Raw genomic sequence first — 20,622 nt, forward strand, 5'->3', positions numbered from 1 at the left:
GATTTATTATAGCCGAGTAACTCTTCTGTTATAGGAGAGTTCACGCACGATCTGATGTACTTAATGGATTGATCGTCCCCAATAACCCTCTTAAGATGAAGTGACCCCCATCTACCTCGTGTATCGATCGGCGCCCCGCTCATAATGAAGGGACGAGGCCTATTTAAGGTTGCCCGGAGTGACCAGTCCATATTGGATGTTCAAAAAAGTTATCGACCTGCCAGGTAACGACTTCTTCGGTTTCAAAACGAGTGTCACTCCAGAGAGGCAGCAGCAGCAGGAGGAGGAGGAGGAGGTGTGTCCTGTGCGTGGTCACCAAGACTAAGCTCCCGTAATAAGCCGCTTAAGAGACTACTTGAGGGTACGGTTTCCAAAATTCGCTTTGCACGGAAGGGCAAATTGCTGACTGCCCCGGGTTTATCTTTCTTTCGGCAGACGAGAAACTACTACACCCCTCCCTCTTGTCCCCCCTCTTGCCCCCCCGTCCCTCTCCGTAGAGCTTTGTCACTGGGAACGATATATCAAAACATTTTCATAATATATATATATAATATATATCTATATATATTAATATAGAATATAGTTATATATTATATATATAGGTATATTATATATAATATATATATATATGTGTGTGTGTGTGTGTGTGTGTGTGTGTGTGTGTGTGTGTGTGTATAAATGAGAGAGAAATGGATGGGGGGCTCGGGTAAAACACGTATAGTATGAACATTCTCACATAAATACTACGTATCCATGTATTTATATCTCCCCCTTGTAAATTAAACAGAGGAAATTTCATTCGAGTTGGAGGGGAACTTAAAGAACTTTTCATTAATAATGAAATGAATTGACTTTACATCGTGCACAGAGCTAACGAGAATTAAGGTAAAAATTAAAAGTACTACTACTTCCGTGGCTGATATTATGATATAAGGAAGAAATATTCTGTGGACTCGGTGAATGATTAATATTTCCTAAGCACAAGAAGAGAGAACCAATGAAAGGGCTTTCATTTATAAAAGGAGAAAAATTGAAGGGATTTTAAGGATTTGTTTCAAAGGCATTAACCTTAAAATAGTTAAACCCTTACCTACATCTCGTAGTTTGTTTTAAAAATTCGAAACGTACGCCCACATACTACCATTATACACTGAAATGAACTCCATTTGTGTAAATCGGTATTTAGCGATTTTTGTAGAGCAGGTTATTTTAGGTGAATAAGTATGTTAAGTAATGGGAAAGGGACTCAGTTTCGTTGCACTTCATGTTGAGTTAAAGAAGGGTTTCTAAGAAGAAGGGCTGAACGGCGTACTCAGATTTTGTTGTGTGTACCCTGGCAGTTGTCGAATATTCATGTTGTATGTTTTAAAATCTTGGGAGCGATACTGTCATTGAGTTGGCCAACTGAGAGAGAAGAATTAGAAAATAATCCGTTGTGTCGAAATTAAAACTGTCAGTCCCGGTTTATGGAAGTAATTATTCCGTAAGTGAATAGCCTCGCACTCGAGTTGAACCCATTATGTTTCAACAATATTCACAGCAAGTGGATAAAGAACCCTGGAAGAACGTTGTTTCCTGGAAACGGAACAACAGCAGACCGTGTGCTCTTAAGCATCGTGAACTAAACGCTCTGTACCTACCACGAAATCGCCCAAACAAAGTTAATCAAATGGTCGTAAGTTGTCGCAAGTGCTCCCCATTATTTATTATCCCCGGTTTACCGAGGTGAGGGAACGCTTGGCTGGGTAGTGAGTGAGTGAGTGAGTGTGAGGGAAGGAAGGAGGGAAGGGCAAAGGGAGTCGGTGAAGTGATGTGTAAGGAAGCCACGGTGCTGGTTAGTGATGGTGCACTGTAGGCATTACTGCAACACCCACCTTTTAGCCTTTTACTCCATTCCCACTTCATTTCTTCTGTATTGCTGTCTAGCCTCTCTGACTCTTACTTCTTAGTTCAGCTTTGGAGTTTTATTTTATGGATCCCTGTGTCATGCTGTCCAACCACTCTTAACACTTTTTCTTCAACACTTTTTCTCCACTGTCCTAATGGCTGAATGTCCGAAAGGGCCCCAGTGCTTGCTTGTCCTGACAGCCTGGCCTTCATTGAGGCGTCCCATTCTTCAGTGTGATCCAAAAGTGTTTCGCAATGGTGATCACGGCACAATCGTTAGTCGCGCTGGAACTAATTGACCATTCATTTTCGCCATGCAACAGAATGTGATTCTTGATAAAAGTGAGTTTTCTACTGTTAATGATAAAAGTGTGTTCTGTTATTGATGACACCCAATTTACGCTGTATATATCATTCTATGGGTTTTCTTTCGTAGTTGTTTTTTAAACAAAGTTAATGAAAGCTATATTTATTTTTAAGGGAATATTTTGTGTTAGTGACTAATGTTCCCAAAGATTTTTCATGTTATTTATGTAATTGTACATTAATATTCATAGCTTTTTTTAATAAAGAAAACTTTACCGTACCGCCTTTAAAATATTCAAGTATGTTCCGAGACGGCCACTTTTGATGTTGTGACAGGACCACAACAAACAAATAAATCAATCTTCAAGATTTTTAAGATTTAAAGAAACTAATATTTATGGCCGCGCTTTTTCTCCGTTTTCATCTCAGGAACGCCATATCTTCCACTAACATTTTCGGATGCACCTTTAATGTTTACATTTTCTTATCCTTTTTTTTTTTCTTCAGAATTTCTTTGCGCGGTTCCTTTCTTCTTCCCATTGATTTTTCTCTTTCGCCCTGCATTAAGGGCCAAGAGCCTTTTCGAGGAATTTGGTCGATACTGAAAGCGTTTGATCACGTTGCGTCCTCATCGCGCGCCCATGCAAGCGCGCTCAACCACACAAATAAACAGACAAGCACACAGACTCACTGAATGATTGTCTGACAGCATTCACTTCATGTTGTAGTTTGGTTTGCTTTTGCGCTGTCGTGTTTGCGCGCGCACGCACTCGTATGTGATGACATAGTTATATATATGAATACATCGCGTGTGTACATGGAAATGCTCGAATTATTTATTTTTTCATTGTGGACTTTTAAAACAATTTTGTGTTTACCTCACTTTACTCATTTAGTGATGTTTGGTTCGTCAAAATTTTAAGTATTTTTAATTGTAATGTCGTTATATTCATGCCGCTATTACTATAATTTCGTCTACTTGGAATTCTGCTTCGAGTAATATTTTCTTCATTGGGTATGTTATGCTATTTGTAATAAAAATAGGAAAAAGATTATTCCTTCGTAGCTTATTTCTTTTAAATGTTTTCTATTTAAAGCCATGAGTTTAGTTGTACTCGAAAAGGCTGGTAGAATTGTGGGAGTATTGTTCTCTAATGTGTGGGTGCGCGCGCGCATGGTTGCGTTTTGTTAGCTCATCTAGGTGGAATTGAGCGTTTTAAGGGATATTAATATGCAGATGGGGTTAGGCAGGGCTTGCGCATATGTCACCGGCAAGAGCTGCGATAATGTCTTCGGGAGAGGTGATGGACGTGTTAGTATTTGGTTAACGACAAAGCCGTCGTTTTACGACGCGTCATGTTCACTTTCGGGCTTTTTTTCTGGCCGTTGTTTGTCTGTCTGTTTGTCTGTGTCTGTCTGGTAATATTTATGAGATGGGATGAGAGTTTCGGTAGGGTGTGTAGAGTAAAGGGGTGGGAGGCTCGGTATTTCTTTTATTATACTCGTGTTTTCTAAGAATTTTGAATATTAAAGATTCTACTGTCTGAATTTTTTCAATTTTGTGTTAATCCTGTGGAGTGAGATTTCACAGATTTCTTGTTTATTTCCTAATTGAATATCTGGAAATGGGCAGTTCCACTTATTTCACAACTTTAATCATTGTCATCCGCATCAAATATGGTTTTCAATTTTAATTTTATTCGGAAATGAAAGGGTTCATATGAAGTCCGGGAATTTGAATTTCATCGAGGTCTCTTCGGGAAAGGAAGTAAAGAAGAAGAAGAAGAAGAAAGAAAGAAAGAGTGGAAAAGGGAATTTTGAAGGGGAAGAGGCGGCGGCGGTTGTCGTTATGACCATTATTGGTGAGTGTTATGTTTGTTGAGAAAACATCCACCACTCAAGCCTCCCACAGTACGTTTGTCCTCGCTTCTGTTTGTCTGAGAGACAGTGTTTGTGCACTTCGACACCCCTTGTGTTTTTGGGAGGATACTGAGGCTGTGTGCGCCCGCGCTCGCTCCTTGGTGTGTTTGTGTCTGTCTGGAACGTGAATGAAATTGAGGTTTGGGATTTAACGGCGGGGCAAGAGGGCCGGGGATGAGGGGAAGGGGGGGGGGTGTGATTGAAGAGGGGGCGTTGGCTGCTTGCAATGTCATTCAGACACATATTCGCGTTATTGCTGGGTTTATGCTTCATAAGGGACGTTAGCTGTTTCTGCGTTGCCGTGTGTTGTGCTCTTGCTTTATTGTGCGACTTTTTTCTCTTTCTTTATTAACATTTGAGTGAAGTTTACGTGGTTTTCGGGGCTTGTTGCGCAATTCTTTCTTTATAAGTCTTATGTGAATCAGCCCTGTAAGTGGGGGTTTAGTGTCGTCAGTGCACCTTATGCGGTGCACTGTAGGCATTACTTAATGTTCTTTGCAGCGAGCCTTCGGCCCCGAGTTGCAACCCCTTTCGTTCCTTTTACTCTACCTTCTTTTATATTCTCTTTCTTCCATCTTACTTTGCACCCTCTCCTAACACTTGATTCATAGTGCAACTGCGAGGTTTTCCTCCTGTTACACATGTCAACCCTTTTACTGTCAGTTTCCATTTCAGCGCTTTATGGCCTCATAGGCCTTTGGCCTTAATTCTATATTCAACTCAATATTGGATTTGTAACATATGATTTTTCATAGGTTGCTAGGAAATTGTAATTACAAAGTATGAGCATTACAAGTTGCAATCGGAGCATTATTGTTCCTAAGTAGTGGTAACTACAGAATTAAATGCTAAAAGATACTGCGAAGAGTAAAGCATCATATGGCCTATGGCTAAGTAATATGGATCCTCTCTCGGATTGCTATCTCCTTTCGGGGGGTTACTGATACATAGGCCTATTGAAAGAATCCCGTTGCGGTTTGGCGCAGGTGTGTAATGGTCATCCGGTTTAAGATTTCACTTTTCGCTGTTGGTACATCGCAGTAGCGGAAAACGCGAGTGATAAGTTGAACGCAAAAGAAAGTATTTTTTATCATTGTTTCTTGATGTCTAGTACAGACCGTAAGTACGGTTTCGGGAAGTCTCGCTGAAGATCCTTATACGATTTTGTACACTTGCACGAATGGTTTTTTTATGTGATTTTTTAATGAAATACCATACAGTTTAGGTCGCTGCTTCTTGGCGTTTATTGTCTATTGTACAAAAATAATCTGCCTGCCCACGAGACCTGCTTGAACCTCAGTGATGGCAATTTGAATTCAAGGTCGATTGAAGAATGTATGGAACATTTGATTTCTAATCTGTTCGACAGGTAAACAAGCTTTTGTCTGTAAAGATGCTCTCTCTCTCTCTCTCTCTCTCTCTCTCTCTCTCTCTCTCTCTCTCTCTCTCTCTCTCTCTCTCTCTCTCTGTAGAGTCACCTTTCTTTCATTATAGTTTCTAATTAAGTAGCAAATCCTAATCTGTGTTCTTAGATACATGCCATTTTTGATGGAATTATTTCGGTATACGTAAAATTCTGATGAACTGCTTTATCATTACGTTAGTCATGACGTCCAGTGTGAATGCCTCCTTAGTGGACGAAAGGGAATGCCTGGTTTACGGGCTGCTTTACGAGCAAGAGCCCGTGCTGGCATAAAGCCAGCTTAACACTGAACAACAATGGACGCTGGAGTACCCTTACCACACCTTCCTCCCTCCCTCCCTCCCTGCATTTGCCTTTCACTTCCTTTCCTCCTATTGAGGTCATGTGTATGCTTCCCTTCTTCAGAAAAAAAAGTGTTGGTGGGTATCACATTCATGTTTTTTTTTTTTTTTTTTATTTTTTTTGTTTATCGGGGGGGGGGTGGGGGGCGGGGGGGGGGGGGGCAGCGGGGGAGGCAGGGGGCGGATGAGTAAATGGTGGGATAGATTTAAAGGCAGCATGAAAAATCGGGAGAGCGTACCACGATGCTTTTAACTTTCCTCGGGAATTCGCCTTCTTGAACGCAGACAGCTCTTTCTCTGAAGACTTTTGATGGGCTTATGCAAGGTATTGTTGTCGGTGGTTTAAGGGGAATGTTCAACTGTACTGCCTCCCCCCCTATCCTCACCTGCATCCCCTTCCTTTTCCCCATCCGTACATATTTCCCTTGGTACCCCTTCGCCCTCGCCTTGAATAGCGGACGTGTCGGTTAGGGCCAAGTAAGAGGCCATAATATGAAGTGAGGCCTTCGGCGGTTCTTTGGTGTAGGATAACATTATTTTACCGTAAGGCGAAACTATTGTTTGGGTAAAGGTCGCTTGCTTGCCTGAATGCATTGTATGGCAACCGCGAGATCTGAGGGATGAAAGTTTTATTTTAGAAGTCCTGATCATACCGACTATTTTTTTCGAAATATTGTGCACAGCTATTTATTTTGACTAACAGTTTTTGTCATGTACCATTTCAAAGCATTGTACCTTTTTTGAGATAAAAGATATTTTTTATGCTACTGAAGGCTTTGTTGTTGTTTCGGCTGAATAATCGAGGCTTGCAATATAATGGCAAAGCTCTTGAGCTTTGTCTTAGCTTTTCTAGAAAAGAAGTTTGGTACTTTTGCTTTATGACTTCATCGTTTAGCGATTGAGCTGAACTGCACGTTGTGTCTTCTGCGTAATAGGAGTTACACTGGAGTTTGGCCCAGAAATGTTACCTTTCTCCCTTGCCTTCGTCGTGTTTGAAGAGAAAGTGTAATAAAATCGTAGACTATGCGAAATAGATTCAAATACCTTTGTTAAACAGCGGGATATGTATCGTTTTGGGGACATTGATTGGACAATAGTTACTGATCGATTTAGAATGGCCCATTGGTCGGTGGATAGTTCATCGTTATATTAAAGTTAATTTGAGCGGTGGGAAATAGAGCAAGGGAATAAATTGGGAAAATAGATTGGTTTAGGAATGTTCATTTAACGACAGGAAATTGAATGGTAGATGAATACAATAAACTTATTGTGTTCACCAGAAAGGAAATGAATTTTTGCAGGAACGTTCATGGGACTGTGAGAAGTTGAAAGCATTAGTTGAGTGGCACTGGTAAATATTGTGGAGCTATATAATGTTTTGATTGTTTGAGAAAAAGAATGAAAGTTCCTGTATTGATTCTTCTGTGGTAATATTCCCTTCAAAAGAAAACAGAATTTGAATTCTATTTGATTTCATATATATCAGGATATATATATATTTCATATATATATATATATATATATATATATAGATATATATCTATATACTGATATGCAAAATTTCGTGCGATACATTAGAGAAAATATGAAGTACAGGATTATTGTAATCGCGTCTACCCCGCAATGTATGTCTACAAGTATTTAATGTTTATAGTATGGTAAAACCTTATTCTGTATGTTTATCACAAAATTGAACTCTCTCTCTCTCTCTCTCTCTCTCTCTCCATCTGGTAAGATGTTAGCTCACCTAAACAAAGCCAGCTTGTTTTTCATATGGTAATCTTGTGGCCGTAGTAGCCCTCTCTCCTCCCCCGAGTCGTACCAGCCCCTTTCTTCGTTCTCCTGTTTTTTTTTTTTTTTTTTTTTTTTTTTTTTTTTTGTCTCTCTCCAATAATTCCCGCCTGCTGGATGTCCCTCCTCACCCATACTGCCACCCATTTATCTCTTGGTCTTGGATTTGATTCCCAGACGACGTCAAGGAAATTCTTTTAGGAATTTTGGGGCGCTGAGTTTTCAGAAAACGGTGAGAAGTATAACAAAGATAGCGTTGTAGTTCCCTCGAATTTTACTTTTGCGTTAATGACCTGAATATACCGTGGGATGGTGTTATATGGGAATATTAGGACATTCTCTCTCTCTCTCTCTCTCTCTCTCTCTCTCTCTCTCTCTCACAGTATGCCCGCCGACTGAATTGCTGTGTATATGTCGAGGATATTTTTTTCCGATACGAGAATTTGCTATTTATTGAATCGTAACTTACTTTATTTACTTTTTCTTCTAGTTACTAGTTCCACGCTTTATTCTTCCATTACGAATTTAAAACGAAACTTTCTTTTTTAGATGAAGAGATTGCTTTTTTGGCGTATGTTAGCTGTTTAAATATTTTCAAACGCAGTGACAAGTAGGACTTGATAAATATTAAATTAATGTATATACTATATGTTTGTATATATGTGTGTAATATATATATATATGTATGTATGTATGTATATACTGACAAATATTCAGGAAAGTAGGTCATCCTTGTGGGGCAACGCCACTGAATTCTTGTACATGTGTGGGCATCACGAAAACTAAAATGTTCCTGTGTCCGAGGCTGTCTTCTGCCCCGGGAAACTGAAATAAAAGAGGAAGAGGAGAGAGAGAGAGAGAGAGAGAGAGAGAGAGAGAGAGAGAGAGAGAGAGAGAGAGAGAGAGAGAGAGAGAGATATCTTTGTACCACGGAGTGTCAACTGGTGTAGAAGATTTGTATGCAGATAGTTCCGTGGCGTGCGAAGGCAGTGTGGAAAAGGCTCTCTTATTTATTGTTGCACATTGTCGCTCTCTCTCACACGTACATGAACACTGGCTGGCACGTACAGCGTGAATTCAAGTTCAGATACAAACTTTCGTTTCGTTTATTCACTGAAAGGAAAAGTTTTAATCTTTCTTCCGTCAGCACAAGAGGTTTTTCCGGGTGAGAAGAATGGTTCCATGCACTTAAGCGATTTTCTCAAGACACTATTCTCTCTCTCTCTCTCTCTCTCTCTCTCTCTCTCTCTCTCTCTCTCTCTCTCTCTCTCTCTCTCTCTCTCTCTATCTGATTATATTTTCTGGAGTTAGAAAGTGTTTATTGAGAATTACAGTTGTGGGTTTTAATTATTTCATTGTTATAAATGTCAGGTTTGTTGGTAATACTAAGAATATTATTAATGAAAAATTCCTCTACTATCAAGGCATCAGAAGCTTTCTGTTTTCATAACTTTGTCTTTCTGAATTATTGTAAATTTCTTCAACGTTATTCAACAACGTTATGGTTTTATTTTGATTCAATTCATTGAAAGTAAACTGAAATTGTAGAAAGGAGGAAAGTGCATCACTCTTTACCAACAGAAATCAGATTTTTTATTTTTGTTTACTTGGTTCTTGTTCTTAAATGCATTTGCGTACTCCTGCATTAGCAAGGAAGGCGGACGAGTGATAAAATCAGGGTAAAGTATCATAAAAATGGCTGCCAGCTCTTAACAGTCATACCCGTGGGAGAGTGTTTGCATGAGGCGCTGCGGTGAGCTGAAGGTCCTCCTAAAAACTGTGGGCTTTGTTTGTACAGTATGTGTGCGTGCGCGCGCGCGCTCTTGATCTCGAAGAGTGAGGTAAAGGTGATTTTCTTACTCTTAGAAAATATTCTAAATTTGAACAATAATCAGGCTATTGACAAGTTCGTTATTTAATGTGAATGATAGTAGGCTTTTGTAATGATGTTTGATCCATGTCGGTAAAATATTTCATTTTTAGTTAAATTTTTTTTTTTTTTCTTATATATCGCGCACACACCGGTCCTCCCTCTTTCTCCTGTTTCTGTGCGCGTGTATGTTTACGCATGTATGTAAGTATGTATATACACAATTATATATATGTGTGTATAATACTATATGCGAATATATACACCCACGTGGTGTTTATTATTTTATATTATTATTATTTATTATTATTTATATTTATTAATATATATATATATAGTATGATATATCTATATATATACACGAGTATATATTTAGACAGCATGAGGGTGGTTACCCTTGTGCTCTCACATCCTTTTTATTGCCCCGTCTGGTTGTAGGCAGTGTTTTTCACCGGTGTCAACGATCTTTGCAAGAAAATGAATGCGCAGGTCCGAATTTTATATTTCTTGATTTCCGTCTTGAGTAATCATTGTCATTTTGGTCTGATGATGAGGCGGCGATGGTGGTAATGATAGAGAAATTCTCTCTCTCTCTCTCTCTCTCTCAAGTCATGTCCTTGTTTACCCGCCATTGAACGAGGGACCTGGAAGTTCGTTCTCCTTTCCGTCATTTCGGGTTTTTCTGCGAAGCTTTAATCGCTCGTGAATTTCTTAATGCAGTTGTAACAGTACAAGTACGAGGAAAAACGGGAGAATTGGAGTAGCTGTGCCGAGTATTTATCGAGACATTTTCTTTTACGTCTGGAGGTTTCTTTTAATGATATTCGTGTGTCTGTTGTTTTTTTTTTTTTTTTTTTTTTTTTTTTTTTTTTTTTTTTTTTTTTTTTTAATAAGTTTGGTTTTACAGTTGACTTGTTGGAAGAAATGCATTGTTGTTAGCTGTATTCAGAAGTGCATTGGACTTCCTCTTTTCAAAGTTTTTACTTCATCTTGACGAGTTGTATTTGTATCGGCCTTTATTATTCCATATTTGCAAGCCTGCGTGTTCTATTCTTTGTTTGTTAACCGAACTCGAGAAAAAAACTTGAATATTCCCCGCTCTTGGCGTTGCATGGCAGTAACTCGGTGAACAATTGAATTGCAAAGATATGCGTGTTTTGATGCTGTCATCTCTCGTAGCATAAGATTTTATCACACTGTACCTTTCCATTTTTCCATTGATAAGCCAAAAATAGGATTCTGCGATGAAAGGGCAGACGCACAGAAAAAATATTCTTCGGTGAGCTGGCCCCCTTGTCTTGGTTAAAATTAGTCCCCGTAATTTACATCGACATTATTGTTTCCTGCAGGTGGTAACGCTGCTATGAGAAACAACATTGGCCTTGTGTTGGATATCTCTGGCCTTTGGCCATTTTCATTAAGGCTTTGCAGGATGTTATTGTGTTCGGTCGTAAACTCTGCCTTTGGGTTTCCGACCGATGTTTCACATCAATGTAACCCCTCAGACTAGGTTACAGTAGATTAGTGTATATCTATGTATTCATGTTTGCGCTTATTGACTGAGTGAAGTTTACGTAATTTTTTCAAGTACCGCTCCTTACGTATAATGATTTAATTAAAATTATTAGATATATGTATTTGTGCAGATATGTATGTATGTATGTATGTATATATATATATATATATATATATATCTATATATCTATATATATATAATATATATATATACTTACATACATATGTATGTATGTGTATATATATACATATGAGTATGACTTTATTAAAGGGTTTTTTCTTGTTTTTGACTAATATAGCGCTTAGGGTTGAGAACGGTGCTGCAAAATTGCTTAGACCAAGATACTTCTAATATGCTAGTTAAATATATGTATGCAAATGTTGTCGGACTGTATCTGACGGTTGCAATATATTAAAGGAGTGTTCTTGGTCACAATTTTACAAAGCAGCTATTTAGTTCTTGATTCGTCTTTTAAGGAGAGAGAGAGAGAGAGAGAGAGAGAGAGAGAGAGAGAGAGAGAGAGAGAGAGAGAGAGAGGAGAGAGAGGTGTCACTAACCCCGTTGAAGACTGCCGAGTCAAATTGACATTTGGCACCTTTTTTTCGTAAAAGGAAGATGATGACCCACATGATGCATATGCAATTACTGCTGATGGCATTTAGAGTGACAGGGGATGATGTATCGCTTTTCAATGATGATTGCAATAGCCGTCTTGTTTTATTGCTACACCTCTCTATGAAAGGGTGGGACCTCGGGGACTGTAATTCAGACCATGTTTTCTCTGGTCTTCTGTTCTTCATAACGGATGAGATAACCTCATTCCCTGGACCACTTCCTTATTTTATTTTTCTATCGTCAATTACCCTTTTCATGATTAGCTAAAGTACCTGATCCCTTGTGTATGTATGTATGTATGTATGTATGTATAAATATAAATGTATATATATACATTATATATAGCATATATATGTGTTTGTGTGTTTTGACACACGGCCTTCTAGTAAGCACAAAAAGTAAAACTAACCTGTATGTGTCTTTTAAAGGAGTTGCCAGACATTGTAGTAATAATTAAGGGTCATAGAAATTTTCTTATTTATTTTGTATCACCTATAACTATAAAAATATGCATTTTTTCCTCATGCAAATTTTTCGAATTATCATAAGATTTGGTTTGCTAAGAATCAAGAGATAATTGTATCTGCAGTGTTTCGAACAGTTAACAGAGTAATCGCACCAACAGTGTTAAGCCAAGTTTTATTTTTTATTTTATTTATTTATTTATTTATTTTATTTGTTTATTATTATTATTATTATTAATTATTATTATTTTATTGATTATTATTATTATTATTATTATTATTATTAATTTTTTTATTATTATTATTATTTATTTTATTTTGTTTATTATTATATTATTATTATTATTATTGTATTATTCTTATTATTATTATTATTAATTATTTTTATTAATTATTTTTATTATTAGTTATTATTATTTATTATTATTATTATTATTATTATTTCAATTTCTGTTTTTGACCTAATTTAAGAAGTACTCACAACTTGATGATCGGCGTTGTTTACCCAGACTGTTGTATGTAAAAAATTGCCTAGCTCTTAGTTTTGTGCATTTTTTAAGCCTTCATTTGGAACCATTGTGATCAAAATCCACGAATTTTGATGAGCATTTTCGCTTCCCTTGAGCGGGTGTTACGAAAATCATGGAATTTTTCGAGTGAAAGTGGGCGTGAAGGCTTTAATTTGTTTGGGGTCATTTTTCCTCAGCGATCGCCGTCATCGACATCAAACTTTGGAACTTGCAGTGATGAAGAGGAGGTGGATGTCAGGGGGAATGGGATGGGGGTGTAGGAGGGAGAGAACAGCCCAGGAGGAGAGAGGTATAGGAGGAGAAAGAAATGGCAATAACAGGAAAGAAGAGGCTGGTGGAGAAGAAGGAAGATAATGGGTAGTATTCGGATAAGTTCAAGAAGTTGAAAGAGAGGAGGAGGTTGGAACGAAATAACGAAATACACGGAAAAAGGAAGAAGAGGGGGAAGAGAGGCGGAGGAAAAGTAGAAATAGGAGGAGGAGGAGGAGGAGGTCTAAGACGACGGCAAATTTGTCGAAGGGTCAAGATTTAAAAAAAAAGAGCGACCGTATTCGATCGTCCCTTGCTTCAAAAGCCTTCAACACGCTTGCGACCTCCCCCGGGTCTCCTTCGCAATTAGGATACAATTATAGGTTCGTAGTTATAATTAGCAAGTACTAAAAGGGTGTGCTCTTGTACCGTCGCGAAATTGCCCTGTCAAGAGGCTGAAGTGTGCGTGTTCCGAGATGAAGAGGAGAGAAAGAGAGGGAGTGGGAGAGGTTGTTGGGGGGGGGGAGGCTGATGTGACGGCAAGGCCGATGATTCTCCTTGTTCCTAGCGGATCTTTCCCTCTGGGAGAGTGTTGTAGAAGTTTAATAACAACAACAGTAATCCTATACTCTCTCTCTCTCTCTCTCCTCTCTCTCTCTCTCTCTCTCTCGTCTCTCTCTCTCTCTCTCTCTCTCTATCTATATATATATATATATATATATATATAGATATATATATATATATATATTATTGTATTCAAGTGGCTGGCTTATTTGATAGTTCTGGTATAGACAGCATAATTTAATTTATTACCTTAATAGGGGTTTATTTCTCATAAATGTCAAGATTGCAACATATGGGGCAAACAGTGCCTTGACAGATACATTGCAATGTAGATACATTGCAATGTTTTTCATGAACCACAATCTAGAGAGAAATGCGCAGAATACTTCCTCCATGTCGTAATTTTTTATAGATTCACTTTTCTTTGTTCTGGCGGATGCAAGGCAGTCTATGACCTCTCTCTCTCTCTCTGTCTCCTCTCTCGTCTCTCTCTCTCTCTCTCTCTCTCTCTCTCTCTCTCTCTCTCTCTCTCTCTCTCTCAATGCTCCATGGAAATGAACTCTTATTGATTTCCATCAGAAATTAAACAATACATTCGAGGAATTAGTTCAATAGAAGATATACTGAAAAAAAAAGTTTGTTTGCCTAATGAAAATCTCTTTAAAAAAAAAGATGAAAATACTCTACAGCAACTTTTTTCTTCAGTACGAGGGAGATTTACGGGAGAACTGGGCCTTCTTTTTATGAAAAGTTTAGGCACTGTTGCCTAGTAAAATTTATACCTCTTGTTCTTGGTATCTGCAATTGTGTGAATATGGATGATTTTGGTTGAAAGATACTTTTTCCCTTTTTTTCATAATTATAAAGTTTACTCACCTAATGCGTCACGGTTAAGTGTAGAAGCAAACCCACATTTTGCTGCTTTCCACCAATTTCCTCTGGTAAATTTGTGTGAATGATAATGGTTAGTTTTTAAACTAGTTTTTCTTTACATCCTTTTGGTCATTCTCCAGTCCAAGATTTTTGGTTGTTGCTTATTGTGAACAACTACATTTAACACGGCTGCAAAATTATTTCTTTTTTGTCTCATATTTGTAATATTTTAGACTTAAAAATGAAAGATGTTCTATCTAATATATAGGATATTGTTGTAATTGTATTTTAAACTACCAAAGATTTCGTCCACTAATTAATTGAACAGAGTTGGCGTAATATGCATATTTGTGCTTACCTTGAATTATGTTTGAGGTAGCAATAACAGTATTACAGTGTTTTCTTAATCTAACATAGAATAAAGTAATTTGTGTTTCATCATAATGCATTATCTTGCGTTCAGCTTAATGTATTCTGAACATTCAGACCAAAATAATAAGCTGAAAGATGACGTGGAAAAAAAACGTAAGGTAGAAATAATGATGACGAAGTCAGACCAACCATCTAATGGGCGAATTCATCTCTCTGTCAGATTTGAGTACAATCTAATGATGATGGAGTTTTGGTAATGCATCTGGGTTTTATCTCGAAGCAAACCGTGACGTACTGTCAATGGTTTCTTCATTAAGCTTTATACCGTAACGTAAAATACAATGGTTGCGTTGGAGGGGGTTTCGAAGCCCTCAGGGTCCGGAAGACTGCTGACGGCTAAATGTAGAGAAGGTGATATAGTGTGATGGATTCAAGTGAAGGGGATTGCTTGTTCGTTAAGGTATGATGCTGATCGTAAGGGTTTTGGCTCGAATGATAATATTGTGATTAATTTTTGATGGAACACTGTGATGATGTTTATTCCATGAGAATAAAGTGTTTTCTAGTTATATATTAGAGATTCATGATGGGTCAATTGGAATTTATTTTTACATTTTTCCTCCTATTCTGCGTGCTTTAATGATAAATTTTGCGCTAATGACCTCACCTGAAAATATGTCATAGGCGATTCCCCTTCTCAGTGATGCAAATAATAGTTTATCTGAGTGTTGATAGCAGTATTCCTTGTGTAACACTGAAGTTCTTGAATGTAGTTGTGTTTGACATTGATAGAGAGCCTTCACATTCACCAGGGACGAATTGCCGAGATCCGATCTCGGTCTCCAGTTTACATTTCCATCAAGTGCGTGTCTGCAAAAGAATTCGATCATTGATTTTCCAGGACGGAACCAATGTAAAATGTGTCTTGCATCTATTGCGTGGCTTCGCGCATGATCAGAATTTGTCTGAAGGCGGTGACGCTGGTGTCTACAACGGCTGTGTGTGTGTGTGTGTATTTGTGCCTGTGTGCCTGTCTGTATTAGGAGGGGTTGGGGAGATCAGAGGGACGCCTATTCAGCCACCTTGACTTCTAATGGATGGTTGCGATCCGGTTATTTATTATAAATTACCCGTCACTTGTCAGAGGCTATAGACGTGTCCGTCCGAGAGAAGAAGCGATTGCATTGGCCGAGTGTCTATTAAAATGCACCTGTTCATGATTTATTGATACAATTTTTTTCTGGGGTGTATTTTGGAAAAAAAAAATTGTATTAATATACTTTGTGTATTTTATTTCTATTTCTATCAGTAGGTCTCCCTTTGGCATATAGTAAAATCGTTGAAAGCAATTTTGCCATTGTGTACACGGAGATTTTTCATGTCATTCCCTTTGAAGCTATTTTAATTTGACAAGTTGAAAATGTTACTTATGCGTGACGCCTCCGTTTCCAGAAGGCTGTTATGATTCATTTTTCTAATAACTGACTTTTGTATACGCAAAACAAGAGTATTCTTTTGTACAAAATTATCCATATACCTCGCCCATATTAGTTATTAAAAATATTCACTTGAATAATTACATTTTCATCCCATTTGAATAATTTATGTTTGATAACTTATGTTATTGGAATAAAGTTCAGTAAATATGTAAAATTTGTGCCCTTTAGCTACGTAAAAACATACAAGATGAGGATTTTTGGCCTAGCTTTGGTCTAAATCCAAGAAAAGCCATAAAGAGCACGCGAATGTAATCTACCCTGTGGCTTTGGGATATGGGTGCATTACCGTAGCGTAGTAGACACACTGCAACATTAAGGAAATGAAACCGAAAAGCCTTATGTGACTACTCTCACTATGGTCCTGTATTTAAGCAAAAGGAGTCAGTTTCTCTCTCTCTCTCTCTCTCTCTCAGAAATAAGGGGACATATAAGAAAATTCATGGGATTTGTGATTTTTTTATTGGTTATTATGTGATGTGGTGAGTGTTTGTGAAATTATTGGTATAATGAGAAAGAAAAATGAAAGCCGCTGTTGTAACAGAAGTAGAGGAGTAAGCAAAAAGGCGTAAGTGGTGAAATATCCTCAGTCGTGTCTCTATTCGCTTTCCAGCCCTTAAATGTAATTCACTAGCATATTGGGAGAGTTGGAATTATGTAAATGTTAAAAGGAGGAAAGGTACTTGTGAGTGTTTAGAATTCCATCTTCGGGTTATATGTACGAATCACAATGGTATAACCCTCAGCAGACTGTTGTTAAATATGCCTCATTTACAGTTGATTTCTCTTTCTTACAGACCCGTAAAATTTCACATCATACTCGAAAAGAATTTTAAGAAAATTTCCTTGCGTTGGGGAAACGTCTCTGGGAAGAAGGTAATAAACGCATCTCTTAGTTCGGAGATATCTTTCGTCGTCTCTTTAACCCTCAAAATTGTCTTTTTTTTATTTTTCCACCATATGCCTGGCTCTACGGTTGAGATGTTTATGCTAGCGAAGTTTCTCTCTCGGAGGCCATCGGGTCTCTACTGTTGTGTGTGTGGCTGTGTGTGTATATAGGAATACGAATTGGTTGATTTGATTTTTCGCTCTCTTGTGTGTTGGCTTTTCCGCCCTGATGGCTCTTAAGGAAGACTTAATGCCCATGGCATTGCTATTGTATGGGTCACGTTCACGCCGGGATTAGCTGTTTGCCTTTTCTTTTTCCTTTTTCTTTCTTCTAACTCTTCGGTAATTCTTCCTCTCCTTTTCATTCAGCTATGACATGAAGAAAAGTTATGGAAACCATTTCGTAGAAAACTTTTGTTTTGCTTCAGAAGTCTCTCTCTCTCTCTCTCTCTCTCTCTCTCTCTCTCTCTCTCTCTCTCTCTCTCTCTCTCTCTCTCCCCCTTAGAGATTGATAGTCGTATGTCTAATTGTGAAGCATAGCTGTGCAATAGGGAATCTATTCCAGCAAGTGAATAGGTCGTGGAAATTTATCTTAGTAAAGAAAAAAAATATTTTTCTTAAATGAAATGCTTCGCTTATTAAGATTTTTATGACCGAAAACTGGGCTCTTTTGACCGCCATTTGTCAGGCCCATATTAGTCTGAAGAAATACTGATCTGCCTTTCGCGCCTTTGGGGACAGGGGTTGGGTCCGGGGGCGGGGGCGGGGGCGGTGGGGCGGGTGGGGCGGGTGGGGCTTAACTTTACGAATGACATTAAACTTTTGAATTAGGTGCCGAGACGATTCTCAGGCCCACCAAGGCGATGAAGGAGACGGAGTTAATTGGACCCTGTTGGAGAGAGAGAGAGAGAGAGAGAGAGGGAGAGAGAGTTTGTTTTCATCTAACTTGAGGCACCTATTTTATTAAGCTTGGCCGTTTTTGTTGAGTTTTTACTTCATGGCATTGTGTTTATGGACAGTATAAAGTTTTCACATTTCATTCCGTTTTATTTATAGCAGTCTCTTTGGAGACTTCAATCGAAGGTGTAGTGTGTGGTGATCTGCTACAAAGTCCTCTGAGCACGTTAAACAGATTGGCCTCCCTGTATTGTTATGCCTTTATGTAATATATATATAGAAATAAGTAGATGCTCTGCAGCAATCTTTCCAATGGAAGATTATTCCCGCATGGATCATAAGCCAGACCAATTTGCACTCTCTCTCTCTCTCTCTCTCTCTCTCTCTCTCTCTCTCTCTCTCTCTCTATATATATATATATATATATATATATATATATATATATATGTGTGTGTGTGTGTGTGTGTGTGTGTGTATGTATTATGTATATATATATGCAGTGCTTCATCCTTAATCTGATCGTGTTCGCATTTATTAAAAAAAACTTCCAAGAGAGGGACAGTCCCCCTTCCCCAGTCTCGAGTTGTTGCAATGTATGCAGCTCAGTTTAATACTCCGACGTTTTTATGCAGCAAACTTTTTTTTATTTTATGCTCAGACGAGAAATCCAGGGAGAGGACTTAAGGAAATCTGCTTTTCTGAGAGTTGCTGAGGAATTATTATTGTTATTATTATTATTATTATTATTTCAATGCTTTTAGGTTTTTGCTTGTATTATAATTGTAAATTATGTATTTAAGCACGTTTAACTGGAGCTTTCGATCTTTGAGAGAGAGGTAGAGAGATGAATGATGATGATGATTCCCAACTGAATGACGTAAATGAGAGAGAGAGAGAGAGAGAGAGAGAGAAGAGAGAGAGAGAGAGAGAGAGAGATTTATTGGTGTAAGGATCGTCATTAAAAAAGTAACTTACCTTTGTATTCTCGCGCGGCGCGCTGAACGTACAAGCTTATGTATACTAGTATTGCACCAGCCCAGTTTTTTTTATTATTATTATTACTTATTTATTTATTTATTTATTTTGCTAAGTCCTTAGGTTAGGTTAGTTTAGTTTTTAAAACGTTTGTCGCAGGTAATTTGGGCGTGAAGCGCCTCGGTGGCGTGATCGGTATGGTCTTGACCTGCCACCTCGGTGGCCGCGAGTTTGATTCTCGGGCCATTGAGGTGTGAGAGATGTGCAATTCTTGGGAAGAAGTTCACTATATATTTGTTTTTATTTATTTATTTATTTATTTTTATTTATTTTTTTTATTATTTATTTATTTTTAAATATTTATTTATTTATTTATTCCGTGGTTCGGAAGTCACGTAAAGCTGTTGGTCCCGTTGCTGAATAACCAACCACTGGTTCCATGCAACGTCAAAACACCATTCAAACTAATATTAAATTTGGGTGTGGGAAGCCTAATGAGACTATTTTCAAGGGGATTCTATGGTTTGTTGTTAAGATATGGCGTCTCGCTTTTTTCAGGCGTTTCGGTACTCGCTTACACTTCGGGAATATGTAACCGGCCGAGGAGGGACGATAAGGATATATGGTTCTTAAGCCTTGAATTAGGTACTTACTCGTTAGGTAGGGCCTTTGGGGGTTGCAGGTAGTTTTGAGATAGAAAGAGGAAAAGAAAATATTGCACTGGAATGTTCATTACTGAATGAAAATGTATGCCATCAAACAGGTAGGCTACCTACGCGGTGGGGACGTTCAGTAGATACGTAATCATAAATCTCTCTCTCTCTCTCTCTCTCTCTCTCTCTCTCTCTCTCTCTCTCTCTCTCTCTAAAATTTAAACTTCCTTTCCGATTATTTCTCATAATAAGGTATGGCCAGAGGAATGATAGATGGTACTCTCATGTCAGGTGTTTCCCTAAAACAAGACTGAGATAAATGTCATTGCTAAACTAAATCATTCTATAATGTCCGACATTACAGCTTTTGCTCGTAGAGTTATGAATGAATGAGCAGACAAAGAAAAAATACATAACAGTTTGGTAGTTTTATTTTAAAGTATCGCATAGACAGACAAAACTAGGTTATAGGTGAGTAGTTATCCCTTCAAGTATCGCATAAATAGATCAGACTGGAAAATAAATATCAAGGTGGAGATGGTATACGGCTAACAGGAACCATCGAAGACGGCTGCGCTTGTTTTAGGGTTCGGGAGTGGTAGCTGTAGAAGAGGCGCTCAGGGTAGCACTTTGCCACACGACGACGAATACTAATGAAATTTATTGAAGGGGTGATCCCCCTCCTCCCTCTGGAGTTAATTCTGAATATATAATTAGCTTTCAGTTCTGTAAAGTCTTCAAAAGACAAAAAGGGAGAACTGGGTTAGATATGACATTGATGTTACTTTTAACCATTGTGTCATATCCTCTATTGTGATTTTATTCAGGTGCTGCTGCTACACTGAACCGTTTGAGAAAATACCCGATACCTTTTTTTATAGTGTTCTTTCTTTGAAAATTTTTTTTATAATATATTAATTGCATTTTGCTAAATGCGAAATGGCGAATGTTCTTAGACCTCTGAACGGTTGTACATTTATTTTTTATTTATT

At 38.0% G+C, this 20,622-nt stretch overlaps 1 protein-coding gene across 1 annotated transcript in view; it reads left to right on the forward strand.

Moving 5' to 3' along the window:
* The window catches only part of LOC135218106 (plexin-B-like), a 535,564-nt gene that overhangs the window by 371,160 nt on the left and 143,782 nt on the right, over nucleotides 1-20,622 (forward strand). The window lies entirely within an intron of this gene.

This window comes from Macrobrachium nipponense, chromosome 19, assembly GCF_015104395.2.
Source record: "Macrobrachium nipponense isolate FS-2020 chromosome 19, ASM1510439v2, whole genome shotgun sequence".
NCBI lineage: Eukaryota > Metazoa > Arthropoda > Malacostraca > Decapoda > Palaemonidae > Macrobrachium > Macrobrachium nipponense.